Below are 24305 nucleotides of genomic sequence, written 5' to 3' on the forward strand. Positions count from 1 at the left end.
TCGCAAAGAGTCGGACACTAGTGAGCGACTTCACTCTCACTTTTCACTTTCCTGCATTGGAGAAGGAAATGGCAACCCACTCCAATGTTCTTGCCTGGAGGATCCCAGGGACGGCAGAGCCTGGTGGGCTGCTGTCTATGGGGTCTCACAGAGTCGGACACGACTGAAGCGACTTAGCAGCAGTAATTGGTCATCTAGTATTCTGTTAAGAGAAGGAATACATCCATCTTTATATTTTATGACTCTAAAAAAGGGAGAATCTTTAAAATTATAGTCTGAAGTTTCCTTTTTTTTTTTACCATTTTTATTTGATTTTCTTTTTCTATCATTTTAAAAGTTTGACTCTTACCAATAAACATACTGTAAGTTTCTGACTCCGTACAAGATAGATTCTTGTGGGGTAGACTGTGTACTGAGGACTGACCACCTGAATTTCAAGACTGAGTTCTAATCTTCATTGGCCATAAAATATAACAGACCTCAGTGCATGCTCCAACTGGGTACATTTAAATTCTTTTTCTTGAAATAAAAATTTTCTTTTGACTTACTTTATAATTTTGTCCTTATTCCAAAACAGGTGATAGCTGCACAGAGTTTAAGTTTCTTACTTTGAATGATCCAATATCTTCATATTTATGATTAAGACATGGTTTCTATCAGGGTATTCTGGATATCTGTTCAAACACTTGGGTCCCAGGAAGTAAGAGAATGGAAACATTTGGATTATAGTATTATGATGTCGGATGACAAGTCCATTATTTTATGATCAGTAAAGAACGAGACTTGGAGGAAGCACTGTGGCACTGTGCTGAAGTGCTCTGTCCATGTCAGTTGTTACAAACCCAATAACTGGGGGTACTGCCTTTCTACTACAAGACTGTGGATGTCAGTGGCTGGCCCCCAACTCTAGCCAATAACACACACCCACATTTTCACACAGAGTCCTGCACCCCACAGTGAAGGCGAAGTAGAAGTCAGTATTTTGGGTGACATTGTGTGTACCAGTTCTGAATTGCTCAGAATTGGAAAGATGAATGTCTACTTCTCATCTACTGCCTTTGCCTGAGCACTTAACTTTGAACTTGGTGGCATTTGCTTCTGCTGGCTTGGACTTAGACTTTCCCCATGATGTCTTAACTGGTCAGTCTTCCCTTGTTCTGATCTCATCTGTACTATATCTTTCAGGGATTCCACAATATCTGGCATGTAGCTGGCATTCTCTGTTATTTCCAATGTGGTATAAATATTTTTCTGTGGATTGAAGGAGTCAGAGAGATAGCAGGGAAAGCAGTTAAATGTGCAAAGCCAATTTGCCACATTACATTGAAATGTGTCATTTAGTTAACTTAGACTACTTAATTAACTATATCAATATTTTAATGAATTTCTGTGTGATAGCTGGAGGTGTATTGGCCTGAGATTAAGGACAAATAGACCAGTTAATAACTTACAACAAATCATTTAGGCAAATCACTTAATCAATCTGGGCTTTAGTTTTCTTACCTGAAATATGACATAAAAAGATTGATCGTTAAATTCCTCTCAACTATCTTATTTCATGACTCTGTGCTTTTTAACAGTGCATTTAACTAAAGCATTCCACCAGGACTGTAATTTACTGCAGTTTGATTGTTACAAGCTAACTCTCACATGTATATAAAAGTCTATTCCTTCATAAGAAGTGGGTGCCATTCCCTCTAAATGTTGAACAGATCACAGTAATAACAACCTATGTGCTCACACTTTGCTTATCTTTCACATGGTAATTGTTCATTTGCAATACTTGATACTGTAGATATTTTAAGGACCATTTCTGCTGGCTGTTCTTGATGAAACATGTTATGCTCCATTACTCAGCATTTAGAACTAATGACTGTTACTCTCAGCTTGTTGTCAGCCAGCTCCCACTTTTCTCTCCAGAACACTCATGGAGATCTTTTGAGATCTTTTGAAAGATTTTCAAGGTCAAGAAAGGCCATATTCATAAATTCCTTGGTCCTGATCAATTCTTCAATAAAATATTTAGTTGCATGTCAACTGGTAGGAAGGCAAATGCCTGCTGGGGACTCCATTTCACTAAGGAAATATCAACCAAGACAACAGCCTTTAAAAGGAATGTAGCATTTAAGCTTTCCTGAAAGTTTAGTTCATTCATTGCTTTATGCCGCAGTGAGGTACACAAATGTCAGATGTAGAAAATGTTCTTTGGATTGGAATACAAGATGACAAAATCAATTATATTAACTAAATTGGCCAGATAATTTTTTGAAATATTTTAATTATTCTGTATCCAAAGAAGTTTTGAAAAACTGTGGTTTGAAATGCATTAGAAGGATCATAGATGTTACCTTGAACACCCTCTAAACAAGTGAAAGTGAATCCTTCTAATATTGCTATTGCCATGATGGGGAGGCCATATGACCTTTGTTGAACATGTCTTATTACAAAGAAATTTCTAATATGAACATAGATAATTCTGGATTTTGTTGCTGCTGTTGTTGAAGAATTGTTAATTTACAATGTATTGATTTCTGCTGTATAGCAGTGATTCAGATATACATATATATATATATATACACACACATATATTCTTTTTCTTTTTTTAAATATAAATTTATTTATTTTCATTGAAGGCTAATTACTTTACAATATTGTATCAGTTTTGCCATACATTGACATGAATCTGCCACAGGTATACATGTGTTCCCCATCCTGAACCCCCTTCCCACCTCCGTCCCCATACCATCTCTCTGGGTCATCCCAGTGTACCAGCCCCAAGCATCCTGTATCATGCATCAAACCTGGAATGGCAATTTGTTTCACATATGATAATATACATGTTTCAATGCCATTCTCCCAAATCATCCCACCCTTGCCCTCTCCCACAGAGTCCAAAAGACTTTTCTATACATCTGTGTCTCTTTTGCAGTCTTGCATACAGGGTCATCACTACCATCTTTCTAAATTCCATATATATGCATTATTATACTGTATTGGTGTTTTTCTTTCTGGCTTACTTCACTCTGTATAATAGGCTCCAGTTTCATCCACCTCATTAGAACTGATTCAAATGTATTCTTTTTAATGGCTGAGTAATACTCCATTGTGTATATGTACCACAGCTTTGTTATCCATTCATCTGCTGATGGACATCTAGGATGCTTCCATGTCCTGGCTATTATACACAGTGCTGCGATGAACATTGGGGTACACATGTCTCTTTCAGTTCTAGTTTCCTTGGTGTGTATGCCCAGCAGTGGGATTGCTAGGTCATATGGCAGTTCTATTTCCAGTTTTTTAAGGGATCTACACACTGTTCTCCATAGTGGGTGTACTAGTTTGCATTCACACCAACAGTGTAAGAGGGTTCCCTTTTCTCTACACCCTCTCCAGCATTTATTGCTTGTAGACTTTTGCATAGCAGCCATTCTGACTGGCGTGAAAAGGTACCTCATTGTGATTTTGATTTGCATTTCTCTGATAATGAGTGATGTTGAACATCTTTTCATGTGTTTTTTAGCCATCTGTATGTCTTCTTTGGAGAAATGTTTGTTTAGTTCTTTGGTCCATTTTTTGATTGAGTCGTTTATTTTTCTGGAATTGAGCTACAGGAGTTGCTTGTATATTTTTGAGATTAATTCTTTGTCAGTTGCTTCATTTGCTATGGTTTTCTCCCATTCTGAAGGCTGTCTTTTCACCTTGCTTATAGTTTCCTTTGTTGTGCAGAAGCTTTTAATTTTAATTAGGTCCCTTTTGTTTATTTTTGCTTTTATTTCCAATATTCTGGGAGGTGGATCATAGAGGATCCTGCTGTGATTTATGTCGGAGAGTGTTTTGCCTATGTTCTCCTCTACTAGAGCTAATCAGTGAATATAGTAAAGTTGCAGGATATAAAATCAACACATAGAAATCCCTTGCATTCTTATACACTAGTAATGAGAAAATAGAAAGAGAAATTAAGGAAACAATTCTATTCACCATTGCAATGAAAAGAATAAAATACTTAGGAATATATCTACCTAAAGAAACAAAAGACCTATATATAGAAAACTATAAAACACTGGTGAAAGAAATAAAAGAGAACACTAATAGATGGAGAAATATACCGTGTTCGTGGATCGGAAGAATCAATATAGTGAAAATGAGTATATTACTCAAAGTAATCTATAGATTCAATGCAATCCCTATCAAGCTACCAACAGTATTTTTCACAGAGCTAGAACAAATAATTTCACAATTTGTATGGAAATACAAAAAACCTCGAATAGCCAAAGCAATCTTGAGAAAGAAGAATGGAACTGGAGGAATCAACCTGCCTGACTTCAGGCTCTACTACAAAGCCACAGTCATCAAGACGGTATGGTACTGGCACAAAGACAGAAATATAGATCAATGGAACAAAATAGAAAGCCCAGAGATAAGTCCACACACCTATGGACACCTTATCTTTGACAAAGGAGGCAAGAATATACAATGGATTAAAGACAATCTCTTTAACAAGTGGTGCTGGGGAAACTGGTCAACCACTTGTAAAAGAATGAAACTAGAGCACTAACACCATACACAAAAATAAACTCAAAATGGATTAAAGATCTAAACGTAAGACATAGTTTCTTTTTAAATATTCTTTTCCAACATTCTTTTCCATTATGGTTTATCACAGATATTTCTGTTTTTGAACACATTTTTAAAAATTTGGGTTTATTAATTTCCTCCTGGTTCTATCTGTAGCTCCTAATTTTTCATTATACTCTTTCACCTATACCTTTCCATCCACTGCTGTATCTGCATAGAGAAAGGAAAGGTTTTCTTGTTTCATTCATGCATGTAGTCATCTACAAGTTAATTACTGTGTTTATAATTTGTGTGTTGTGTATTTAGTGCCTACTACATATTAGGCACTGTGCCAGATACTGGAATAAAATAATAATTAAGATAAAAAGTGCAGTAGCCCTCAGAATTTACCAGCTAGGAGTAACATGGACAAATAAACTGACCATTTAAATATATAGTCAGAATTTCAAATCTTTGAATAAAAGTTTTTGGGAAATAATTTTGCATCTAGTAACTTTACAGTGTTTGCATCTTCCCACTGTCAAATGATTAATATTAACAACAAATTATATTTGTACAGTGCTTAAGATATACTATTGCATGCACCTGTACCATACTTAATAGAATAATAATTACAAACCTTGTTTATAATAACTGAGAGTCCCATTTCAATTGTAGTTTAATGTATGTTGTTACTCTGACTTCATTAATTTTGAGGACACAGTGATTCATCCAAGTGATGTATTCAAAGTCACAGAATTTGTGAATAGAAGAATAAGATTCAGTAGTCACTTCTCTAGCTCTTAGGCCTCTGCTGAATATCAGCTATGGGACAAGAACCTTTGGTTTTGCATGGGGAAGAAGTATTCTCTACTTTTGAAAACTGGTAAAAATGGCAAGCAGCTCCAACAGTGGAATGGACATTCAGAAAGGACTTCTTATATATGTGTATTTAAAATATGAATCTTTATAAGAAAAATGGTTCTAATTGATGCTCAAATAATAATTATATAAAAAACAGAATTACAATTTTAGAACTGAATAATTTTAAATATGTTTATAAGAAATAAAGATGCTTCCTTCAGTAGCCTTGGGAAGAAATATTGATGGTATCTCCATTTACTTTTCCAGTGGCCTTAAGGATTCACCTGGTCAGTTATAAAAGTACTTGATATAAATTGCAAAAATAAATACCAAAAAGCATCATAGAATATTTGGACTTCACAGCTCTCAGTATGTTATCTTGACTCATTCTGAGAGTGGACAATTATCTGGTAAATGCACGTTGTCCTGAAATATTGTTTATCAACGATGGAAGAGGTAAGATAAATTGGTTCTAGGACATTTTTCTGTACAGGACTCTTTACCAAATTTTTGCTGTTAATAAACACATGTGATGAAGATTTAAAAAAATAAAGTTTTACAGCCATACAGTCCATTCTCCTGCCATAGTAACATTTGCTTAGAACCTCAGAAATAAAGGCATTTAAACTTTTCTTTCTTAGAGTATAAGAAAAACAGAATTCATATTTAGTTGTGATTGCTTAATTGTCATGTCTAGTTAATTTCTATTCACACAATTTGTAAAACACACACATGCACACTTTGAATAACTTTCTAATTCCAAAAGAGAAATTTTTTCACAGATGCACTGATTCTTTAAAGTTCATATTTTTAGGTTCATTTCCATTTGCAGATGGCTGTAAGGCAACCTAAAGAATAGCTACACTGTTTTTCCTTGAAACATTTCAAATATCTTCCACAGTGGATTATAGTATAATATTTAAACCAAAGCAAATTTAGAAAACTTGAGAGTAACAATATCACTCATTGGATAAAACAAATAAATAATTAGAAGTTATAGAAAATAATATTTACCTGCATAATTTAGATGGCATATTAAAAAGCAGAGACATCATTTGCCAACAAAGGTCTATATAGTCAAAGCTATGGTTTTTCCAATAGTCACATACAGATGTGAGAGTTGGACCATGAAGAAAGCTGAGCTCTGAAGAATTGATGCTTTGAAATGTGGTGCTGGAGAAGACTCTTGAGAGTCCCTTGGACTGTAAGAAGAACAAACCAGTCAATCCTAAAGGAAATCAATTCTGACTATTCATTGGAAGGACTGATGATGAAGCTCTAATATTTTGGCCACCTGATGCAAAAAGCTGATTCATTGGAAAAGACCCTGATGCTGGGAAAGATTGAGGCAAAAGGAGAAGGGGATGGCAGAAGATGAGATGATTTGATGGCATCACAGACTCAACAGACATGAATTTGATCACACTTTGAGAGATAGTGGAGCACAGAGGAGCCTAGCATTCATGGGGTCACCAAGCGTTGGACATGACTTAGTGTCTGAACAGCAACCACATATTTTATTCATTTGATGCAATTCACTAAAGAATATTTAAAATCCAATTTCTTTCCATGAAAGTCAAGCAAATGCCACTGATTCCTTTTACTACACTTTTATATAATTCTGACACTAAAACTGAGGGTAGAGGAAGATGGAACTAGTTACAGTTGGAGAGGGGAAGACTTCTGAACCTTTTTAAATAAATATGTGACAAAATTTGTGATAATATGTAGTATAATTTTCCTTCTTCGTAGGATGTATAATATATGTTTACACTACCTTGGATACTGTAAATACTTTCTTAATTGTATCAAAAATGTTGTTTTTTCTCATTAAAAGTCAGAAAATGCTCTGTCACTGGTTATAGTTTGTTTTTTTAAAAGCAGAAGCTACTGAATAACTCTGTACAATTGACAGACACACTTTATGTGTCTGTCGACAGCCCAAGATAAAGATCTGTATGTAAATGGCATTCTTATTCCATCATGACATATTTACTTAGTGTTATTGGACATTGATTAATATATTTTCTCAAGACCTAGTTTCATTTTCTTTGTGGCTGAAAGAAGGGTTATATTAAGTCAAGTTTTATTGTAATACTTAATATCTGAATATGATTATATGTTTCCAAGTTTGTGTTTAACTCACTCACTTCTTTATGAATTAAAATTGTCCCCAAAATTGAGTGTTTTCTTATCAAAGACTGTTTTTTAATTGAAAAGCTAATATATTCATCCTTTGTGAGATGCCATGAGTTTAAGAACTGTGGAAGAAGACATACAGACTTAGGTACAAGAATGGCTTTTGTTTACATGATGATGTGTATAAAAGCATGAATACCATAGATGTATGAGCTAGTGTCTCTGTCTATAAAAGCTAGATAAGCTTTCAGCCACAGGTATATGAAAATCTGAGTTACAGCAGTCCAAATGAATAGGGGTGTATTTTTCTCAAGGAATTAAAAAAAAAAAAAATCTGAGTAAAGCAGTTTCTGGTGTTGATTTAACAGCCATATTAGTAGGGATAATATCTCAGATTCCTTAGGCCTTTCCTTTGTCCTTGCCACTCAGTGGTCCAGAATATCTACCCAAATCCAGGTATCTTATCTGTATTCAGTTAGTTAAGTCGCTCAGTCATGACTGACTCTTTGCAACCCCATGGGGTGTTGCCTACCAGGCTCCTAGATCCATGGGATTCTCCAGGCAAGAATACTGGAGTGGGCTGCCATTTCCTTCTCCAGGGGATCTTCCCAACCCAGGGATCGAACCCAGGTCTCCCACATTGGAGGCAGACGCTTTAACCTCTGAGCCACCATAAGACTTAACATCTGTATTCAGGCCAGAACATAAAGGAAGGAGACTAAGCCACAGTGCCTGCAGTCTTTCAAGAAATCTAAAGTGTTTCCTTCTTAATTGCCAGTGTCATAATAACATTGCCAGTGTTATTCTATTTATAAGAGATTATGTCAAAAGGAGCACATAGATTTCCATTTGACATAATCCCTTGCAAAAGAGAGGAGGGTTGAGTAAGTATTGGGTTTGCAACTCCACAGTGCCTGCTGTAACTGTTGATTTTCAATCATTTAGGACCAAAAAACCAGAGAAGCCACCTGTTAAAAGATCTTGTAATTGTAAATTCGAGAAATTCTAAAATGAATTAGCACTCTCCATCTACTGAACAGAAGAAAAAATTAATTGGTTTTATTTCTGACATGTACACTGGTTCAATTTATGTTACATAGACATTGACTTTATATATATATATATATACACACACACACACACACATATATATATATAATCAGTTCAGTCTCTCAGTTGTGTCCGACTTTTTGTGACCCCTATGGACTGAATCACACCAGGCCTCCCTGTCCATCACCAACTCCTGGAGTTTACTCAAACTCACGTCCATTGAGTCGGTGATGCCATCCAACTATCTCATCCTCTGTCGTCCCCTTCTCCTCCTGTACTCTATTTTTCCCAGCATCAGGGTCTTTTCAAATGAGTCAGCTCTTGGCATCAGGTGGCCAAAGAATTGAAGTTTCAGCTTCAACATCAGTCCTTCTAATGAACACCCAGGACTGATTTCCTCTAGGATGGACTGGTTGGATCTCCTTGCAGTCCAAGGGACTCTCAAGAGTCTTCACCAACACCACAGTTCAAAAACATCAATTCTTCGGTGCTCAGCTTTCTTCATAGTCCAACTCACATCCATACATGACTACTGGAAAAACCATAGCCTTGGCTAGATGGACCTTTGTTGGAAAATATCTGATCTGATAGATAGATAGTTTTTCCCTTCAAGTCTTTAATTAAATGTTACCTTCTCTGTGAGACTTTATCTGGCCATGCTGTCTAAAGGTAAATACCCTTGCATCAAAAAACTTAAACACCTCTATTAAATACTTTAATTTTTTCCATGGTATATGTTTTTACTAATTACATATTTTATAAATTTACTCTCTTTAGTGTTTGTAATACTAGAAAATAAGTCTGATAAAGACACCTTTCATCTGTCTGCTCTATCCTAGACTATCTATCCATGGGATTTTCCTCGCAAGAATAGTGGAGTGGGTTGCCATTCCTTTCTCCAGGGTATCTTCCTGACCCAGGGATCACACATGGGTCTCCTATATTGCAGGCCGATTCTTTACCATCTGAGTCAAAGTTGGGTACTTTTGTAATACTAGAAAATGAGTTTGATAAAGGCAGCTATCGTCTGTCTGCTCCCTGTTTGTCTATCCTACTCCTGGTACAGTACTTTTTGAATTTTAAGTATGCAATAAATATGTTACAGAAACCAATACATGAATTTCTCCACTGTGTTCAAAGAGAACTTTCTCAGTAACAAGTAGATTGATGTTAGCTAGAACTTTGATTCTACATAAATTGTTGAAGATCAGTTATTGTCATTTTGGTGTAATATTGATCAACCTAAACTCATCATATGATCATTTAATATCTCCTTGTGCTTTAGACACTGCTCATTGCCCATCTTATACAGATAGATTTGCTTTTCCTGTTTAGGGCATTGAAAATTTCTGCTGGACTGTTTATTACTCCAGAAAGACAGCTTTCTTCTCTTTGATCAGAAAGGATAGCTAATCTGGACAAAAAGATAATTTGAATAAAGTTCTGTATATCCAGATACAGGCTAAGAAAGATATGTAATATATAACTCATAAGAAATGTAGAATATAGGATAGAGTATAATTAAAATTCTCCTTTGTCATTTGACTTCAATTTAAGTCAATTCCCGCTAGAACATAATAGGCTTAATGTGTGTAGATTTCCATTTCAAAGCCTTTATAAACTGTATAGGCTTGTTTTTGTACCTTGTATATAGATAAGTATATACCTGTATTACTCTGCCATACCACTAACTATAGACTGTCCCTCTGTTCTCCCCGTCCCACTCTAATGTCTTGAAGGTAGTGTTGTGTTTTTATTTTTGTGACATTTAGTTAAATATGCATGCAGTTAGAGAATGAGAATATCCAGAGAGTATTTATTAATTGATTTAATTTGTTATTTCTTGGACTTGGAATTAAGGGATCGATTTTCTCTTAGTCATTCTTGAAACCAAAATGACCTACTTTCTGATTCCATTCTGTTGTACATGAATTCAATGTTAAGACAGCCAGACAAACCCATTCAACTAAAAATCACTGATACAAAAGTTTTAAAACGTATGACTTTTTCTAGGTTGTCAATCACAGATCTACTGAAGATCTAAAAGGTCTTAGCACAGTTTGAGGTCATTGGGATACTTTTTAGATAAACTTATCAAAAGATTTGATACTTTTTCTATGCCTTCAAAGGATACGTTTTTTGACTACTTATAACTTGACAAATGGACCACAGGTACCTATCTGTCAATACAGAAATTTATACTACTTATATAAAAAAAGCTTTCACTTTGTGCTTGGTTAATATTGCTTCATAGTACTAAAATTCATCTCATTCTGCTAATACATCATATGATAACTCTTTTGCCTTGTGGATTTTACAAAAGTAATGGTTTAAGTTATGGCCATATAGAAAGAAACCCTAGCACTTTAAAATGTGTATTCCTCTAACCCAGATTATATCATTAAAATTACATGAAGCTTCTTCAGCAGCCTACCAGTCATCTCAAATACTAACTACTTACTGCTATTGCCTTTTTAGGAAGAAAAAAATTAACCAATGGGACATTGCTTGGAATTTTTTCCAAGATCAGATCAGATCAGTCGCTCAGTCGTGTCCAACTCTTTGCGACCCCATGAATTGCAGCACACCAGGCCTCCCTGTCCATAACCAACTCCCAGAGTTCACCCAGACTCACGTCCATCGAGTCAGTGATGCCATCCAGCCATCTCATCCTCTGTCGTCCCCTTCTCCTCCTGCCCCCAATCCCTCCCAGCATCAGAGTCTTTTCCAATGAGTCAACTCTTTGCATGAGGTGGCCAAAGTACTGGAGTTTCAGCTTTAGCATCATTCCTTCCAAAGAAATCCCAGGGCTGATCTCCTTCAGAATGGGCTGGTTGGATCTCCTTGCAGTCCAAGGGACTCTCAAGAGTCTTCTCCAACACCACAGTTCAAAAGCATCAATTCTTCGGTGCTCAGCCTTCTTCACAGTCCAACTCTCACATCCATACATGACCACAGGAAAAACCATAGCCTTGACTAGACGAACCTTCCCTGGGTCAGATGATTGATTAGAGGATTTTTCCCCCCTGGGCTTAGTAACTGGCAGAACTCCATCAACTGAATTTGCATCACAATGAAAGCCAAAAAGACATACTGAACAGTTTTAAAAGAGGTGGTTCTGTCTTTGAGTCCTAATTTGCAGGTTAGTGACCAGATGCTTGACTCCACAAGCTCCAATCAATGTGTTCTTATTCCAGCTGTATAAAGGGTGTTGAAATCTCCTACTGCATGCCTAAGACCTGTATGACAGCCTCCAATGAATGATATTAAGAAATTTTAAGTTTCCATTGTGATCCAGTACATGTTTTGTTTAATATATTAGAAGATATATTGTGTGGTCAGATCAACCAATGTTGTCCAAGCTGATATAAATCACAGCTTCATCCTTGTAGTTGCCCTGCCCTTTCCAGGTTGTTTTATACAAGGCTACTGTAATTAACATATGAAGAACATGAAGCCTCTGTACACTGAAGTTCTTGTTCAGCCAGTTAGACTAATATCAACCCCAAGGGCAAGAGATATCTTTGGAGACAGGTTACCTAAAAAGACATAGAAAACAACTCCAGGGGAGAAACTCAAGATTATTCAGCTGGAGTGATAAGCCCTTCTCTTAGATGTGACTCAGGACCACATAGCCACAATCATATAAGAAGAGGTATATTTCTGTAATGGGTAGATTAGCATAAATCCATTAGTAAAAGAAATTTAAAAATCAATTAATGATGTATGTGGAATATATAGATATTATATATCTATTTGTGCTTAGTCTCTCAGTCATGTCCAAGTCTTTGGGACCCCATGGAGTGTAGCCCTCCAGGCTCCTCTGTCCCTGGAGATTCTCCAGGCCAGAATACTAGAGTGGGTTGCCATGCCCTCCTCCAGGGAATCGTCCCAACCCAGAGATCAAACCGAGGTCTCCTGCATTGCAGGTGGATTCTTTACCACCTGAGCCACCAGAGAATCAATATGTTATATACAGACATGTGCATTCAATCTTACTTGCTGTTTCCCTGCCTCATCTCTTTTTCCTTGATCCTCCTTTCATTCTTTCCCACCCCCACAAACATTTAAAACTATAGGCTGCCCTGACACTTGATGGAGAGATGGCGATAACCAATTATGTTAGATACAAATTTGTGTTATGGGTTGTGTCATACTAACATGGGTTTTAGTGTTTGGAGATTTCAAATTAGTATTCAGTTTAGGACTTCCCTGATGGCTCAGATGGTAAAGAATCTGCCTGCAATGCCAGAGACCCAGGTTCGATCCCTGGGTGGGGAAGATCCCTTGGAGAAGGGAATAGCTACCCACTCCAGTATTCTTGCCTGGAGAATTCCATGGACCAGAGGAACCTAGTGGGCTACAGTCCATGGGGTTGCAAACAGACACAGCTGAGCGACTAACATGCTACTAAAAATTGGTTTAGTTAAGTCTTTTAGTTTTTTAAATAATTTTTTAAATATGTAAAGTGAAAGTGAAGTCGCTCAGTCGTGTCCGACTCTTAGCGACCCCACGGACTGCACCCCACCAGGCTCCTGCGTCCATGGGATTCTCCAGGCAAGAGTACCGGAGTGGGTTGCCATTGCCTTCTCCATTAAATATGTAAGTAATATTTAAATAAAAGTGAGAGCAGTCTCTTACTTTATTTGACATTAATGATCTGTTAACTGAAATTAAGCACCTGTAACTCTCACAAAACTAGCAAAGTGCATTTACATTCTCTTAAGTGTACTGAACTGAATTTACAAATCTATTTCATTTTTTAGACATAAGAATCCTAATAAATGCATTAACAAAAGCCAGGAACAGAGTTCCCATAAATATTCCAATTCAATTTACAAACTTAATTGTATTTTCTCACAGCTTAGAACCATCAATTACTTTTAACATTTCAAATACTTTAAATAATATACAAAGATTATACCACATTTAATATAAAATACTAATTTTGCTCACTTCCCACCCCCTGCCTATGATAAGTACCAATCAATTCTCTGTATCTGTAAGTTGAGATTTCTTATTTTTTAGATATTTAAAGTTTTAATCATTTAAGTTTATATCATTAGTGTAGTTCATTAAGTTTTAATGATGATTTTGGTGGAAAAAATTTTGCCCTCCATTTGCATGTTCTTGAATTTCTACTTACCATCTGTCTCATTAGCAACAGTGCTCTTATCATGTCAAGATGTCCTAGTGGCTCCAGCAGCTCAATCATACTTCTCTTGCTTTTAGTTGGCCACAAATGTGTAGACTGACAATCTCACTGAATAAATAGTTGAAGAAAGATTTTTTTTCTCAGTAAAACTAAATCATTGGTGGACATGCAGTATGAAGAAAACTGAGGACATGGGTAGCAGTGCCGGGAGCCGGCGAGAGACATTCCACTCATGACAAAGGTCATGAGGAAGGGGGCTCGGCATACGCAAAGGCGGGATCGAGCCTCGGGAGTGCCCCCGGATATTCTCGAGCATCTACCCCCCAAAAACCAGAGTCTGCCTACTTTATTGCTTTGTGCTCTCACCTCTGACTTTACTGGGGGCTGTCCCCCACCACCATCTCACTCTCTCTGTCAAAGAGTTAACTTACAGCTCCAATTAATAAAGTTCCTGGGCAATTAGGAGTGTTTAAATCCAAACCCCTCAGATGGCTCTCTAACTCGCCTGACAAGTTTACCCGGACACCTACAGCTATGCATACGATTGTTTACAGTCTCCCAGCCTCCAGAGGCACGGGAAGCTTAAGATATTCAAATAGCTTAGAGCCTCTCAGAGAATTAGAAACTGTCAGAATAAAACTAGTAAAAGATTTCATTGATGAGCCAATGTTTGTTGCCAAGTTTTCACATCCCCTGAATTGTATCCTTGAATGTGCATTAATTAATATAGTTGGTATGTAGAAAAAATAAGTAGTGGCCTGGTGTTAGTAACTTTAGACCCTTAAGGTAGTAAATTCTTTCCTTTGTAAACCCATTACACATCCACCCTATAGGAACGTAATCTTATCTTCGGAGGATGGCGCCAAACCTTAAAATAATTACTCTTAGAGAAAATAAGTCTTTGTTGATAAGTCCTTGTCAAGAGTCATAAAATGTTAATAGGCCTCTGGCCAGAAGATGATGTAAATCACCTAAACCATTTGTATACGATAAATCTGCAGGAAAGAAACCCTGGTTTTTGATAAGTATCAAAGACTGCTGATTTTGCATCCCCTATTGTCCTCTATGTGTAACTTAGGGTATAAAAGCCCCTGTTGAAAATAAAGCTATGGGCCTTGCTCACCAACGCTTGGTCTCCCCATGTCATTCTTCCCTTTAACTTCTAGCTGAGTGTCCACCTGGAGCGTGGATGTCCTCTGCGACCATTTATTTGCCTGGGCTTCTAAGACCCACTCGAGAAGGTGTCTAAGGTGGGGCACCTTCCGCTATTCGAGAGGGCGCCTGCGGCCTCCGTGGTCAGAGCTAACCTGGTGTCACGGGTTATATTGATTTTCCGCGTAAACCAAGCCACTCAGCTTCTTTTCTCCACTGAATTTTCCTACTGAGCTATCCTCATTCTATTCCTCTTTATTATGTCTAATTAACATTTGAATAGGTCGCCTAGCCGTCTCTCCTTCGAAGACCCTGGATCAGCCAGGGGCAGAGCAAAGGCTCATAGAAAAGGAGAGAAAGTAAGAACGTAGTGCAGTGGCTGCTGCTGCTGCTAAGTTGCTTCAGTCGTGTCCGACTCTGTGCGACCCCACAGACGGCAGCCCACCAGGCTCCTCTGTCCATGGTATTTTCCAGGCAAGAGTACTGGAGTGGGGTGCCATTGCCTTCTCCCTAGTGCAGTGGAGGGAGAAGCAAATCTGACAGCCAGATATCAGAAATACTTGCTCTGCAGTTAGTATGTTGGAGAGCCATGAGAAAGTGGGGAGACAGTGGGGAACTAATGAAAAGTCTGTCCGTGGTATGAATATCCCAGTTTCTTCTACATATCTCCTTCCCATACACTGGTAACACTGCATTTAACACTGCACTTGTAAGACTGCACTTGTAATACTCCCAGGAGTAGTCTGCAAGGCTCTTCCATAAAGAAATAAAATTACCTACTTGGGAATTGTGGTTATTAGGATGGGTGTTGACACTCTCCTCTTTATGGTCCACACGTTATACACAGCATAGAGTTGAATTCCTATCCTCCTACCCTAAAGTGAAGCTGAGATTTATACACATTCACTCAGTCCTTCCTGGTCCTCCTTCAACAAGTGGGAGAAACCTTTCAGTCATCGGAAGCTTAGGGACACAAAAGAAAAGGAAACCAGAGCAATTTCCTAGAAAAATCAACCCAGAAGCAAGTATTATACTGTATATGAAGTTGACTAAAATCTTGAAAAAAATGATACACACTTTTAAGTTCAAAATGCTTTGCTAACAATTCTATCTCTTTAAGACTAGACAATCAATAAAACAAAAATTCAAGCCCGAGTTTGTAGTGTTTGCCAATGTCTGAAGTATAAATGCTTCTGCCATTGGTGATTTCAAACTGTATCAGTATGACAGTGTTGGGAAGAGATGCACAGACATATTGGGTTGACCAAAAAGTTCATTCAGGTTTTTCTGTAAGGGCTTATGGAAAAACCTGAATGAACTTTCTGGCCCATCCAATACATCCTTATACAGTATTCACAATATAGACATAATAAATATGAAGAACTTGAGGAGCATCAATCATAATACAGTGTAGTAAAATAATTATAGTAAGATAACTGATGGGTTTATAAATACTTATTATTTTTGTTTATAATGTATTTCATTTAAAGTTCTAATTTAATGTTCAATGATGAACATGTTTAACAACCAGCTCACAAAATTCCTATTAATAACAGCTTTTGTGAGCAATTACAAAGCCAGCTGTCACAGCACTGCACCTTAAGAACTTTACTCCTACCGGCAACCCTTTCAGGATCACTCTTCCTCGACACTTTAAATACAGTTTAACTTCCATTCTTTAATAAGATCTGCTATGATCACAGTCTTTAATACTGAAGTTTGACTCTTTTCCCCACCCCAACCCTGAACATTCTTTTACTTACTCTACTCCACTTATTTTTAATACATTAATAATTTCTCATCTTGAATATACTCAACTTTATTTATTAGGTTTATATTTTCACCTCCTTAACATCTAAAATATAAGCTTAATACAGACAGAAATTTTTGCCCAGTTATTCAGTATTGTAACCAATAACCTAAAATAGAGATTCTACTTAGTTTGAACTCATATTGCTTCTTCATGTATACATGCTAAGTCGCTTCAGTTGTGTCTGACTCCTTGCAACCCCATGGACTGTAGTCTGCCAGGCTCCTCTGTTCATGGGATTCTCCAGGCAAGAATACTGGAGTGGATTACCATTCTCTCCTCTAGGGGATCCTTCCCGACCCAGGGATCAAACCTGTGTCTCTTACACGTCCTGCACTAGCAAGTGGGTTCTTTACAACTAGTGTCACTTGTGAATCCTTAAAAATTTCCAAACACTCCGAAGTGCCACTTTAATCAATCTTCCTGTCTGTCCTTGATTGTGCTGGTCAATACCCTTGTCTATTATGTCAAAAACAAATGGTTGAAAAGGTTTAAAACTCAGTCGCTATTTTTTAATGTACTTGATAGACTATATATATATATAATTTGACTATATCAGCCAACTGTTCTTGGGGAGAACAACTCTGGATGTGTGAATACAATCTGTGTTTTCCAAGATAGCCATTAAAATTAATACAGTCATACTATGTTGCTGTCAAAATCTTGTCATCAGATTTATTACCCAAAACCGGAACTAATGAGTTCTTTTGTGTACAGAACTGCTCTTATCAAAGTTACTAATGACTTAACTAAATGTGGTCAGAGCTGATGAATGTATATTTGTGACTCAACCAGGTTCTGTATTTGAATTTGGAGCTAATCATTGTTCAGTCACTAAGTCATGTCTGACTCTTTTTGATCCCATGGATTGCAGCACACTAGTTTTCTCTGCCCTCCACCATCTCCCAGAGTTTGCTCAAATTTGTGGCCATTGAGTTGGTGATGCCGTCCAACCGTCTCATCCTCTGCTGCCCCTTCTCCTTTTACCTTTAATCTTTCTCAGCATCGGAGGCTTTTCCAATAAGTCAGCACTTTGCATGAAGTGGCCAAAGTATTGAAGCTGAAGCTTCAGCATCAGTCCTTGCAATGAATTGTCAGAGTTGATTTCCTTTAGAAATGACTGGTTTGATCTCCTAGCAGTCCAAAAGACTCTTAAGAGTCTTCTCCAGCACACACAATTTGAAAGCTAATATATTCTTGAGTAAAACCTATAGTGTGAATAGTAAGGGTTGTGAGTCCAATCTTCTGTTCATTAAGAATGTTTTTGTCTATAAGTGTTCATCATTACCCATTTGCCATAGAGGTTAATGAGCTTTAGTTAGAAAAGAGCACTTAATTGATTCAAAATAAACTTTAAATATCCTCAGGAGATTAACAATCAAACATAGTCATATAATTAAGCGTACTATTTATTAAGCAATATACATTATAAATTGACACTTATTTTAATTGAAAATTATTGCATTTACTTTTTAAAATGTACCATTCAGTAGTTTTTAGTATAGTCACAGAGTTGTGCAATTATCACTCTGTCTAATTCCAGAATATTTTCATCATCACCAAACCCTATACCCATTAGTAGTCAATAGTTACTTATGCCTTCTCCTGATCCCTGGGAACTGATATAGTTTCTGTCTCTATTGATGTACCTATTTTCATTTCATAATAATTGAATTATATATGGCCTTTTGTATCTGACTTTTTTCATTTAGCATAATATTTTCAAGGTTTGTCCACATGATAGCATATGTTACTACTTCATTCTCCACTCAGCCCTGTTATAAACATCTTTATAGTGATACAATTCACGCAGTTAAAGTATAACATTCAGTGACTTTTAGCATATTCACAGAGATGAATATCATCACCAAATAAATTTCAGAATATTTTCATTGTCCCATAGGAAAACTTGCTCCCCTTAGCCATAATCTCACAATCTCCCATCACCTCTACCACCAGCCCCAGATGACCACTATATATTTTTTGTCCTTTTAGAAAGCTTTCTATCTGAAAATTTCATATGAAGAAATCACATAGTAACTTGTGGTCTTTTGTGACTGGTTTCCTTCATTTAGCATAATGTTTTCAAGGTTCATCAATTTTATAGCAGTATCAGTGATCCATTCTTTTTTATTACCAAATAAAATTCCATTTTCTGGATACACCACATTCTGTTTATTAGTTCACCAGTTGATGGACGTTTGGGTTGTTTTCACTTTTTGGCTATTGTGAATAATGCTGCTATGAACATTCATGTATAAATTTTTATGGGGATATATGTTTTCATCTCCCTTGGGTATGTATCTAATAATGGATTTTCTGTATCATATGGTAACTGTTTGATGTTAACTATGTTTAACTGTTTGTAGAGATTCACACCTATGTTTTCCTTTAAGAATTAAATCCCTTTAGCTCTTATATTTAGATATTTAATTCTGAGTTAATTTTTATATAAAGTGTTAGGTACAGGTAATCCAACTTCATTCTTTTGCATGTGGATATTCAGTTGTCTCAGTATTATTTTTTCACTATTGTTTCTCCATTTAATTAAATAGGCATCTTGGTTGAAATCAATTGACCATAAATATATGCATCTGTTTATCTGCATTCTCTGTTCTATTCCATTCACCTGCACGTCTGGCCTTATACAAATTGCACACTGTCTTGATTGCTGTAACTTTGTAGTAAGCTTTGAAAATGATAAATGTGCATCCTACAACATGTTCTTCTTTTACAATATTGTTTACAGTATTATCTGTCTTTTAAATTTTCATATGAATTTTAGGATCAGCTCAATTTCTGCAAAAATAAAAAGTCAGCTGGGGAACACATGTATACCTGTGGCGGATTCATTTTGATATTTGGCAAAACTAATACAGTTATGTAAAGTTTAAAAATAAAATAAAATTAAAAAAAAAAAAGTCAGCTGGGATTTTGATAGGGATTACATTGAATCTGTAAATAAGTTTGGGAGGTATTGTTGTTGCTCAGTCACTAAGTCATGTCTGACTCTTTTATGACCCCATGGACTGTAGCCCACCAGGCTCCTCTGTCCATGGGATTTCCCAGGCAAGAATACTGAAGTGGGTGCCATTTCTTTCTTCAAGAGATCTCAACCTAAGAACCAAACCGGCATCTCCTGCAATGCAGGCAGATTCTTTACAACTGAGCCACCAGGGAAACCATTGGAAAGTATTACCATCTTAAAAATATCAGATCTTCCAATCCATGAACAGGAGAGCCTTTCCATTTTTTAAAGGTCTTCTTTAACTTCTTTAAACAACGTTTTGTACTTTTCAGAGTACACATTTTGAACGAGGTTGGTTAAGTTTGTGCCTAAATATTTTATTCCTTTGGATACTATTAAAAATAAAATTGTTTCTTAATTCAATTTTAAGATTATTATTGCTAGTGTACAGAGTACAGTTGTTTTGCATATTGATCTATTGATCCTGTATCCTGCAACCTTGTTGAACTTGCTTATTAACTCCAATAGTTTTTAGTTCCTTTGTGGGGAGTCCTTAGGTTTTTTTATATAGAAGATTATGTCATCTGTAAACTTAGATGAATTTATTTCCTCTTTTCAATCTGGATGTGTGTGTGTGTGTGTGTCTAGAATCTATAGTGTTAAATAGAAATGGCAGTAAGGGACATTCTTGTCATGTTCCTGATCTCAGAGAAAAGCTTTCAGTCTTTCACAATTAAATATAATTAATACTGGCTGTGGGTTTTCATAGATGCTCTGCATCAGATTGAAGTCCTCTTTTATCTCTAGGTTGTTGTTGTTTACAGGGGGTTATCATACATTGACTTTTCATAGCTCTGCATTAATTTTACATATTTGGAACAAATCCTACATGGACATGTTGTATAATTCTTTCTTTGTAATACTAGTATTTTGTGGAGGATTTTTGTGTCTTCATTCATAAGAGATATTATTCTTCAGGATTTATTTCCTTGTGAGGTCTTTATCTGGTTATGGTATCAGGGTAATATTGACCTCATAAAATAAATTGTACTTTCTCTCCCCCTATTTTTAAAAAATCTTTAAAGTACTATTAATTCTTCATTAAATATTTGGTAGAATTCACCAGTGAAGTCATCTGGTCCTTGTGGTAAGCTTTTGATTGGTAGGTCAATTTCTTGTTGTAAGTCTAGTCAGATTTTCCATTTTTTTCTTGCATCAGCTTTTAATAGTTTGCATCTTTCTAGCAATTTGTCCATTTAATCTAGATTATCAATTTTTTCATATAATATTTATATTTCCTTACAATCATTTTTTCTGTATGATTGATTGTAATGTTTCCTCTTTCATTCCTGACTTTAGCAATTTGAACTTTCTTTTTTTCCCCTCTTTGTCAATCTTACTAAGGTTTGTAAACTTTGTTGATGTTTGTGAAGAGCCAGCATTTGGTTTTGTTAAGTTTCTCTATTGTTTTCAATTCTGTATTTTTCTCACACGGTGATACTTATTCTGTCCTTCTGCTTGCTTTGAGTTTAATTTGCTCTTCATTTTTTACTTTCTTAAATAGAAAGTTACTGGTTTGAAACTACCTACAGTTTTAATAAAGGTATTTAGTAATATAAATTTCCATTTAAGCACTGCTTTTATCCCATCTCATGAATTTGATATGTTGTGTCTTCGTTCTTATTCATCTCAAAATATTTTCTAATTTTCCTTGAGAGCTCTTCTTTGATCCATTGGTTATTTGGCAGTATGTTGTTAATTTCCAATTATTTGTGAATTTCCCAAATTTCCTTCTTTTATTGAATTCTAACTTTATTTCATTTTGGTCAAAGAGCACATTTTGTATAATTTCAATCCTGTCAACAGTTTATTGACACTTATTTTATCTTCAAACATACAATACATTGTGAAGAATGAGCCATGTGCATTTGAGTAGGATATATGGCATATATTGTGGTGTAGTGTTCTACAGATGTCTGTTAATTCTAGCTAGATAATGGTGCTATTTAAATCTTCTATTTCCTTGTTGATCTTCTGCCTGGTTGTTTTATCCATTATGAAATGTGAGGCACTAAAGTCTAAAACTTTTCTTGTTGAATTGTCTATTTCTCCCTTCAAGTCTGACAGTTTTACTTCATATATATTAGGCTCATTTATTAGCTTTGTAGTTTTATAATTGTTATATCTTCTTCATGAATTTAGCCTTTTAGCATTATAAAATATCCTTCTTTGAGTCTAATAACTATTTTTGTCTTAAAGTCTGTTTTGTCTATTAGTATAGCATTCCAGCTTTCTTTCTTCTCTTTCTCTCTCTCTCTCTTTTTTTTTTTTTTTTTTGCTATTTATGTGGTTTTATCTTTTTCCATGTGTTTTCTTTCAGACTGATTCTCCTAAATGCAGTTGTTAATGATGTATCTGATATAACAAAAAATATTTTCTAATAATAAACTACATATAATCACAAAAATAAGGATACATATGTCATATGAGTTTAGATTGTTTTAGCAAAGCCTGTCACAAAGATGGTAAACTTCTGAGGCAACAAGAGTGCATCAGCTTATCCTGGATTCAGCTGTATGTAATCTCATGGCACAGACAATAGCTGTCAAAAAAGCAGTTTATGTGCCCCCAACAAAAGCGAAAGGAGGGTACCCATTTTAAGTAAAAGCTCCTGAGCAAGTCCAAGACAAGCAAAAAGTAGGTTTTTAAAGTAGCAGAGGCTGTTTGCCAATGGAAATCCATCCCTAAGTGAAAAATACAATAGCCATATGTTGAAGCTCTTAGATGTATCTGTGAGCACAGCTGTGTTTAGTTTGAAGAGTCATATTAAAATAGGAAGGCCAAACATCAACAATTACAGGAGGATTCTAATAGTCAAATATTCTGAGCAGCCGTTCTTGTGTTTGAGATTTCAAGTAATATTCTGGGAATTTTATATTATAGACTTATGAAAAACCCAAGGTTGCTCAAAAGGATAATCCTATATTATAAGCATTTTTCAGTACTCATACTTGAGACTGTTATTTGGAACTGAGCTATTCATTTTATCACTGCAGTATATTTGAGCCATTTAGTATTTTATCTAATTTAGATCTTACATAAATGTGAACTAACAGTGATTGGTATATTTTGTTGTTTGAAAAGCCTCCAAAACAATGCAATTAGATCAATATTTAATAGAAGTTTCCCTGGAAATCAGTCTAGTTTTCCAGTGGGAAATGTTGAATAAATCATTTTACTTTGTTTCATTGTGAAATATATATATGTGGGAATGTGTATACAATTATATGACTTATATGTAAAGTCTAACATATTTATGCAGTTTCTTGCAATTAACTACAATGATTACAATTATAATGCTGCTGTTGCTTGATGCCCAAGTTATACAAAACAGATGAGGGGAAGTCCTTCAGGGTATCTCCTATATCCTTTTTAAATGTCCAATTAATTTTTGAAAACAAACTAAAGATATACCCATCTGAATGCAGAGTTCCAAATAATAGCAAGGAGAGATAAGAAAGCCTTCTCAAGTGAACAATGCAAAGAAATAGAAGAAAACAATAGAATGGGAAAGACTAGAGATCTCTTCAAGAAAATTAGATATCAAGGGAACATTTCATGCAAAGATGGGCACAATAAAGGACAGAAACAGTAAGGACCTAACAGAAGCAGAAGATACTAAGAAGAGGTGGTAAGAATACACAGAAGAACTGTACAAATATGGTCATAATGATCCAGATAACCCCAATGATGTGGCCACTCACCTACAGCCAGACATCCTGGAGTGTGAAGTCAAGTGGGCTTTAGGAAGCATTACACGAATAAAGATACTGGAGGTGATGGAATTCCAGCTGAGCTATTTCAAATCCTAAAAGATGATGCTGTTAAAGTGCTGCACTAAATATTTGAGCACATTTGGAAAACTCAACAGTGGCCACAAGATTGAAAAAAGTCAGTTTTCATTCCAATCTCAAAGAAGGGCAGGGCCAAAGAATGTTCAAACTACTGTACAATTGTACTCATTTCACATGCTAATAAGGTTCTGCTCAAAATTCTTTAATCTAGGTTTGAACCAAGAACTTCCAGATGTACAACTGGATTTATAAAAGGCAGGGGAAAAAGATTAAGTTGCCAATATCCATTGGATCATAGAAAAACAAGGGGATTCCAGAAAAACATTTACTTCTGTTTCACTGGAAACACTAAAGCCTTTGACAGTGTGGATTACAACAAACTGGAAAATTCTTAAAGAGATGGGAATACCAGACCTCTTTACCTGCCTGCTGAGAAACCTTTATGCAGGTCAAGAAGCAACAGTTTGACCAGACATGGAACAATGGACTGGTTCCAAATTGGGAAAGGAGTATGTCAAGGCTGTATATTGTCACCTACTTATTTAACTTATATGCAGACTATATCATGTGAAATGCTGGGTTGGATGCAACACAAGCTGGAGTCAAGATTGGGGGAGAAATATCAACAGCCTCAAATATGCAAATGATACCACCCTAATGACAGAAAATGAAGAGGAATTAAAGATCCTCTTGATGAAGTTGAAAGAGGAAAGTGAAAAAGCTGGCTTAAAACTCAACATTCAAAAAACAAAGATCATG

This window comes from Bubalus bubalis, chromosome 2, assembly GCF_019923935.1.
Source record: "Bubalus bubalis isolate 160015118507 breed Murrah chromosome 2, NDDB_SH_1, whole genome shotgun sequence".
In the NCBI taxonomy this organism is placed as follows: domain Eukaryota; kingdom Metazoa; phylum Chordata; class Mammalia; order Artiodactyla; family Bovidae; genus Bubalus; species Bubalus bubalis.